The sequence below is a fragment of the Pteropus vampyrus genome, unplaced genomic scaffold (genome assembly GCF_000151845.1).
Source record: "Pteropus vampyrus isolate Shadow unplaced genomic scaffold, Pvam_2.0 Scaffold54, whole genome shotgun sequence".
Classification (NCBI taxonomy): Eukaryota; Metazoa; Chordata; class Mammalia; order Chiroptera; family Pteropodidae; genus Pteropus; species Pteropus vampyrus.
In genome coordinates, this window is record NW_011888835.1 from 5,099,370 (window position 1) to 5,108,322 (window position 8,953).

General features: G+C 37.5%; 1 pseudogene; it reads left to right on the top strand.

The window, feature by feature from the left end:
- Nucleotides 1–4,224: 4,224 nt before the first annotated feature.
- Nucleotides 4,225–4,343, top strand: LOC111739842 (annotated as a pseudogene).
- The last annotated feature ends 4,610 nt before the right edge of the window (nt 4,344–8,953 follow it).

Consider the following 8,953-nt stretch of genomic DNA (forward strand, 5'->3'; position numbering starts at 1 on the left):
TTCTTAATCCCAAGATACTTACTTCATTTATTTGATTTATTTAACTCATTTTTTTTCTCTTCAGCCAGACAAAGGCATTTCCTTAATAACTATTTTAAAAAATGATCGTTTAGGTTCAGGTGGGTCTAACTTAAAAACTTATGAAATTAACATAACAGAAATTTGCCTTAGGCCAATAAACAAACTGAAAGCTTTCAAAAGAAAAGTAATTTCTCATTTCTTTACTAAACTCATTGCTCATCCAATAATGTATAGTTTTGAGATATAGTTCAAGTACAAATAGCAGGGTGTAGTGAAATGCAGTATATCTCCACACGCTGTGTGGAGCACACCAGAGAATTATATGCAGTGAGTGCGATAGAAGAAGATATTTAATTACCTTTGGGACTGCAAGTATTTTGATGCTACCTACACACCTCAAGCAAGAACGCTGCAGTTACAGCCACATACGATGGCTATTGTTAGAAATTCTGACTGTTTGCATTTAGCAACTGGAAATACAAAAACAAACATCGGTCCAAGTAAAACAATAGTCAAAGTAAACTTTTCAATTGAATTATTGCTTGCAATGATGAAATTGTAACACATATCACTTGGTATATTTGTAATCATTTCAGCTTGCGTTTTTCTCACTGAAACCACTTTACACATATTCAATAGAAAATTTTTTTTTAAATCAGACTACTTGGCAGTCTTCACAGTTCCCTGTGCACGCTATTTATCTTGACGGCTGTATCTTTAATTGACACAAGAAGCTAGGAGAATATTACTAAGAGAACCAGAAGGTGGAGAGATCCCACTGGCCCACAGGTTCAGATGTGAGACTCTCTCCAATTTGATGTTCCTTTGGACCACTGGCTACACCTGACTGGAACTCTCTGGATGACTGTCAAAATTTGCAGTGATATCCTTGTGTTTCCAGGCCAACCTTTCACAAAGACTTGGGTGGTGAGCTTAACAGCAAACCTGGCTTAGTTTTGCTGGCACTTGCTATTTTGAGAAAATACTCAAAGGTCCTTCCTGTCGTAAAACACTGGATAGAGGAAAGCTAGGAAAAGTCCAACTTTAATTTCATGAATTTGCACTTGCAAAAACACATATCTTCACCAAAATTAAGAAGACTTGAGAATTTGGCTCTAAGCAAAATTCCACTCCTGGGACAGCAGGATTGAATGCAGATTTCTGCTGTGGGCAAAACCTCACTATTATTTCTAGACAATGGGGCTTTCTGTAGTGAAAATGGTGGTGCTCTGCACAGAGAATGGCTGTGAGCCAGTTCCCAGTTTTCTCCAGTGGATTTGCCAGATTGGCTAAGGGAGAGAATATTTTCACACAGACTGGTAATATGTCTAATGAAACTTGGGGGGAAATTAATCTAGTTAACTTTTTTTTAAGCGTCTGAAAGCTCAGAGAAAATATATTAAATTGCTTCCAAGGGGTACAGTAGAGATCCGACTTTTCTTCACCATCTGGAGAGGAGCTACCTTCCAGTGAGCTCTGTATTTGTTTAATGTCCTCAGTGTGATGTAGATCAGCGCTTCTCTCATGTTGTTGTTATAGGAATCGACTGAGGGTCTTGTTCACCCACCTGTAGATTCTAAGTGTCTGAAGTAAGATCTGAAATTCCACATTTCAACAGGATCCACATGACATTTACACTGTCCACCATACTTTGAATAGCAATGATTTAGATGATCATATGATAAATCGCCTAAGCGATTGGTTTACAAATGCTCAGCATACTTAATTAAAGAGTACAATTGACTGAAGACTAATGTAATTGAAAAACGTACCTACACACCATGGAACACTACTCAGCAATAAAAACAAATGAACTATTGATGTACACAAGTTAGACGGATCTCCAGGGAATTATGGTGAATGAAGAAAGCCAGTCCAAAAAGGTTACATTCTGTGATTCCATTTATATAACATTTTGAAATTAAAAAAAAAAAAAATAGAAATAAAATACAAAGTAGTGGTTGTCAGGGATTAAGGATGAGGGTAAGGGAGTGGAAGGAAGGTAGGAGTGATTATATGCAGGTATTGAATTAGAACCTAAAGATATACATACAGATGAGCAAGGAGATCAGTCTAATATAATGTCTCAGCCTTACAGATGACAAAAGTACAATTCAGACTCTTGTCCCTGGTAAACAACTAAATTCTCTCCAAGTAACACCCAGATAACTTTATTTTCAATTCCCTCTTCTTTTTACTAGTTAACATACTCCATATAATTGACTGGGGTATATTGCAACACAAAGCATTTTCAAATTTCGAGCTTTACTAAAGTTATTTAAGATAGACCAAAATGTACTCATCTGAAAGGTAACTCAACTCTCTAAATCCAGCAAATATTTAAATTTATAAAGGTATATTTTAATGAAGAAATAATCAGTTTTATAATCTCACATAACATCCTCTTTAGATAATTACACCAACAGTCTCTGTCTCCCATCATCTCGAGCAAGTTTTGTGATAAATTTCCCATCTTAAATCTATCCCCAGACTGTCATAAGGGTGAATATGGCAGACAGTATCGGTTGCCTGCACCACAGGTATTTTCCTTCCTCCTTTTACCAGGGCCTCAGCCTGTTCTGGCAGCTCAGTGTCCATTTCCAGAAGGTTAATCCAGGCAAGGTAAGATGTACTGGAGCTTTCACCTACCTATCCAAATCTCTTCCCTCAACTTTTCCACACTGTTTGCTTCCTCACAAGGCTGACCACTAAGGACAATATCAAGGGATTTCTTTGTCATCTGTCTTTGAGTTGGATTCAGCCCAAGAGCTAGCTGATGGTCAGACAAAGAGAATGAGTAAGGCTGAAGTGTTTTCTTTCCCAGTTCCTTCCTTGTAGAGTCACTGTTCTTTGGCTGTATCATGTGATCAAAGGCTATAATTCCCATTAGTTGCTCTTCTCTACAAAACTCTCTTTGTCCCCAGTTTCAGTAATCACTTTCTCCATTTGTCCCTGTAGGGAGAGGTGAGAGCATAAACCCTGCTCTTAACAGTGTCCAGTGAATGCATTATTTCTGTGGTTATTCTACTTTCAAAGTATCTCTTTGTAAATAGTTCCTTTGCTAAATTTTCTTTAAATTACTCATTTTGAGTGTGCCACTTTTTTCTGACTGATATATAGGGGTTATTCTGTTTGTTTTGTCCTTGCCAGATATTCATTTTCTCAGCCTCCCTTTCAGCTAGTAGTGGTTAGGTGATTTGATTCTCTCCAATGAAATTTAAGGGGACATCAAATAAGGAATTGGGGATGGCTTTGCTCCCTGATGAAAGACATAGCAGCTTGAGTATAGCAGCTTGTCTCTTTCATTCTCTTATTAATTTAGATGTTTGTGATAAATACATGAAGAGTGTCGTAACCAGTCTGTGACCATGAAGCACCAACCTGAGGATAAAGCCAGCACGTAGAGGAAGGTGAAGGGGACAAGAACGTCAAGAGTCCAGGCTTTGATGACAGGGCTTGAAGACAGTGCTGCCTTATGCTGACTGCATTTAGACTTCTTGTTAGGGACATAAAATATACCCTTAAGGTTTAAACTTCTATTAATCAGGTTTTCTTTATCTTAGACCATCTCATTCCTAACTCATGAAGTAATGGCTTTGCCATTTTCCTGCTTAACATATTCCAGTGGTGTATCATCCTCTACAAAATAATGTCCTAGCATAGTATGCAACATCGCCATGCTTTTGCCCATGATGGCTTCTCCACTTTGGCGAGTTCTACCTCACTTAGACATCTCAGCTTACACCATGGCCAGCTGCGGACAGTGGAAACTCAGCGATACTGCTGCTTCTCTCGAATTCCAGAATGCAGACCTCATCATCCATGCTTCTTTGCCTCACTAACTTCCAGTTCCATCTCTAGGGAGGGTGCATCTGATTGGCTGAGCCCACTGGAGTGCTGATTCTCTCACCAAGGAAATGAGTAGCCACTTGCTTTGAAGGGGAGCCTCAAATTCAAACTATAGATTAAGAAATTCTCCTACTATAAGAACAGGGTTCGGATAACAAGTTACCAAAAAGCATTATACACATTCGGTATAATTTCAATAAAATGTGTTAAGGGCAATAGTGGATATGTAAATGGATTCAACTGGAATACAGAATAAGTGGTTACATTCAGACCAGTGCTGTACAATAGAAATAAATAGAAGGCAATATATGTAATTTTTATTTTCTAGTAGCTACATTTAAAAAGTACAAAGAGGTCTATGGCCATGCTACTCTGAACACGCCTGATCCCATCTGATCTCAGAAGCTAAGCAGGATTGGGCCTGGTTAGTACTTGGATGGGAGACCACCTAGGGAGACCAGATGCTGTAGGCACAGAAAAAGAAAAGTACAAAGAAACACTTAAAGTTAATTTTAATAACATTTAACCTACTACATTCAAAATATTAATTTAACATTTAATTAATATAAAATTATTGAGATATTTTTACCTTATTTTTCAATATTAAGTTTTAGAAACTGATGTGTAGTTTGCTCTTTCTGTGCATCCCAATGTGACTCTTAGCCACATTTCTAGGTCTGCACTATCCAATATGATATAGCTCAATAGCTGCGATCACATTGGATAGTGCAGATCTAGTCAAACATAGCAATTAGTAGGAGAGCAGTGACCTGGATTATCAATCTGCCCAGTAGGTAACTGAATCTTTTCATTCGATTTCAGAATGCCAAGCCAGATCTCGCAAATTATTGTTTTGCCCTGATTTAGAAAGCCATCTGACATGATGTACATCTAATGTGCAGGGCTCTCCTCTGCACTAGGAGAGATGAAGACATGATATCTAAGTCAGACGTAACTGAGTTGGGAAACAAGTGCAAGGATTTTGGTAGCTTTATCATTTAAATTGTTGACTTCCAGTTGCCTGGTGACAATTGACCAGTGTGGTCAGAATGCTAAGTTTAAGTTTCGATTGTGTTTTTTTGCATTTAGGTTGAGGCCATGGGAGTGGATGAGATCTTCTAATGACAGAGTGTAGAAGCACAAAAGGTTAGTATCATGAGTCGAGTCCCCAGAGGTACATCACCACTTAAGATTAAAGGACAAGAGGATTGAGAATTAGTGTTCAAAATGGTAAAAGAACCAGGAATAACTAGCTTCTCGGAAGCCAAGAGTATCAGTTGCAAAATTATTTTCTTCTTGGAAAGCTAACTGAATTTGGAGTCATTTCCCAATTCATGTACATAGGTTCGCTTAAAAAGTCACTCTTAAAAAACGCATTTAATTAGGTCCTTACAATAACCTATTTGTTCTGTTTCCTATTTCACACAGAATCTCTTCTGAACCTTTATGGCAGTCCTTTAACCCCCCACCTACTACTTCTCCTCTGCTTTATTACTAGTTAATTTTGTCTCCCACTTAAAAAAAAACAAAAACAAAAACTTCAGGCTGGAACCCCACCCCTTCCTCAATACCCTCCCACACACAAATGATTTCAATCTATCTTCATCCTTCTTTCATTGGAGTTTGGAAGTGCCTAATAAATTACACCACTGTTCTCCCACTGCCCGGACTCAACCACAGTTTGGAGCTAATTGAGAGATTGATACAGAAGTCAGGCAGAGTGCAAAAATCATCTCGATTTGTGGTTAAACTCTTAGGGAATGTGGCTTAGGACTCTAGCCAATTGGGCTTGAAGTCCTAATCTAGCTATCATATTTTTTTTTCATTTGTCGTCAGGTTTCTGGAAGAAACTATCTCTACTTCCTCAACCCCCATACACTTCTCAATTCAAGACAATGTGGCCTCTGATTCAATAATTCTGGGGACACCCTTCTTACAGATGTTCCTGATTTTCTCCCTATTGCTTAACCCCAGGAAGACTTGCCAGTTCTTATCTCATTTGACCATGTAGGTTTCACACTACTGGCCACTCCCTCCTTTTTGCGACCCCCTTCTGTTTTTTTGTTGTTTTTGGTTTTTTTCAAACTCTCTTGGATGCTTTTTCTCAGCTTCCTGGAGCTTCTCTTCCTCTAGCTATCTGATAAATAAATGTTTGCATTTCTTGGAGATTTATCCTCTGCTCTCTTTTATTCTATTTTGTTCACTTCTTTCTCCACATATTCTGAATCATATCTAAGCCTGAGATTTCAGACATCTGTTAGCTTATCTCCCAGCCTTTGATACTGCCTATGCTGAATACATTCTTTCTACAAACCAGTTGTGATCATGTTTAAAACTTTCCTTTGGCTCCTGCTGCAAGCATGGATCCTACTCCTCATGTTTTCCTGTGGCAGAATGCAAACTGGCACAACACTTCTGGCTAATCTCTAAGCTTCTCTCACATACTACTAAGGGAAGATAAGTGATTCATTTATCTCTCTACTGAATTTTGACAAAAGAAGTGGTCTTGAAAGATTCAGCATGTTCTGAATCCTCACCTGACTTTCCAGAGGGTACACTCTGCTATCCTGCCCATGCAGTAAGGCACTGGCCCTGTGGGAGAGTCTGTAGTTTTGGAGAAAGTTTGGTTCAAAAGAGTAATCTAAGACCACAATTCTAAGTCACGTTCTAAAGACCTAACTTTTGTCAATAATAAAGATAATTTCATTGACATTTTCCTGACTCCTAACTCTTAATAGTTTGATTACTTTGATAGGAAAGCCAGGCCTCTAATTATAGGAAACAAAACAGATGGAGAACATTAAGAGAAGTTCTAACTTCACGCCTCCCAGGTTTCCACGGTGAGAAACTTCCTTTATCATTACTTGGAATTTTTCTCCTTGGAGAATCATTCCTATTCTCCTTGGAAGGAACGTTGATCACTTATCTATAAGGTGAGTTTGGTAGGACACACTTGACATAGATGGAGTTGTCCCTTCTAGGCCTTTAGGATCCTACCTGCAGAGAAAGAAACTTCTGGTCTTCTGTCCCCCATGCAGAAAGAGGCCTGCCCCTATGGATGTAGACTGCAACCTGGAGGCATGTGCTTACCTCAGCACCATGTTAGCAAATCCATTTAACCACACAAGTAACATTTTTATAGTGCTTCTCAATAATAAAGCTAATATTTTGATATTCATTTGATTTTTGTATCTTTCTCTGAGTTGGTTCTAAATTCAGTCAGGAAAGGAATGTGACTTACTGGGACCTTTTAAATACCCCAAATTTTCCATACCTTTACATTTCTTAAAATAAAGTATGAGACCATCTTCTTTCCTCTCATGATCTATGACATAGGCTAATATACGACGTGACAAACATTGAGCACTTATTAATTTACCACTATGCTTGATTTTAGATATAGAAAATAAATGAGATGTGGTCCATGCCTTTGAGGGGGTTCACAGCTCCCCAGTGTAAGTCTGTATTTCCAACTATGGGTTTGGAGTATAGTTCCATAGTGTATTTCTTTAAAAGAAGACTGAAGCTGTAAAAGAGACCTCATCAAAAGCACAACTCATTTAATTATGATCATTGCCGCAGTGCCTAACTTGATAAGGATGGGAGAGCAAACACGGGGGCGAGCTGCAAAGTCAGATGGCCAAGTAGAGCGGGATAGATGAGACAGAGAAAATTAGAATAAGATCTCTTTGGTTGAACACATCGTAATCTAGTTAACACAAGAAATAAGATGATAAAAATGCATAGCCATTTGCTAGTGAGTGCCGATAAGAAGTATGTAGACATTCATATTCAGAACAGGCTCAAAACATAATCAACAGAACCATAGCAAGCTGTGCTCATCTTATAGACTGACAGGATGAGACCATGTTGGTTATTTTAACTACAGTTGAGGCCATTTTATAGAAAGATGTGTGTCTTCATTCTGCACAGAAGGACACATAGGAAAGACTGAAGAAACAAATAAATTCTGGTACTTTAACCCAAAATTTCATCTTACTGTTAAAACTGGGCCTCAAATAAAGCAGTGCTTCTAAAACCTAAGAGATCTTTGTCTTAAAGTTGTTGACTTAAAAACAGTGTGAAACAATTGGCATGGAATGACTCAAACCTATCTTCAGGCTTCGAAACCAAAGACATTTTAAGAAGGATCACAGGACACTGAGAAACGTGCATATGGACTACTGCATTAATTTAGATTGACTTAATTCTTTTAATTCTCTTTGTACCTCATTTTCACAAATTCTAATTTCACTCATATAAAAAAAAAATAATCAAAACAGGTGATATAATTTTTTCTATGTTTTAAATTTTAAAAGTCCCATCTGTCACTAATTACACATTTATTTCATTATGCAGCACTACGAAAATAATTACTTGAGGTTTCTGGTTGACAATTTAGAGTTCTAAGTAAATACTAATTATTTTTATTATAACTGTGTATTAAATTAAATAATTCACTGCTAGACATTTCGGGGGGCTTCGAAGAATTTTATTAGAACCACATAAGACAGCAATTATGTAATTAGTGACACATCTGCCGATCTAATAAGTCCATCTTATAAAATTTGAAGACATTTTTCCTTTTCTTTTCTCCTTTTTTTAGAAGCAGAAGCAAATACTTCATGTGCATATTCCAGCATTTTATAATGATGTATGTGGCCTGTCTGGCCAACTAGTCAGCTCAGTCACTCTATCAAAGTAGCAATTAATTAACTCTCACAACTCAACTAGCAGGGCCTCTGAGTTTAAAAAGACGTATATAGATGGCTACAGTGATTTCTGCTTTGAGTAAATTCTTTTAGAAATTAAAATATCATCTCTAAACTCCAACCAGAAGTTGCTATGAGTTCCATTTGGAACTTGTGCTAATAATAATATTTTCTGGAATAATAACAACAGGTTTGGATTTAATTAAATATGTTGCTCACTGAAGCATCTGTTTTAAACATTAATGAATGGCAGCTCCTATGGGATATCCAAATGGAAGTGTTTTTACTCTGTAACAGTATCCTGAAGTGTGTTTTGGAATTTTCAAATAATTAGTTGGTCTTTGTTTTGAGAGACCTACCCAGGATAAAAA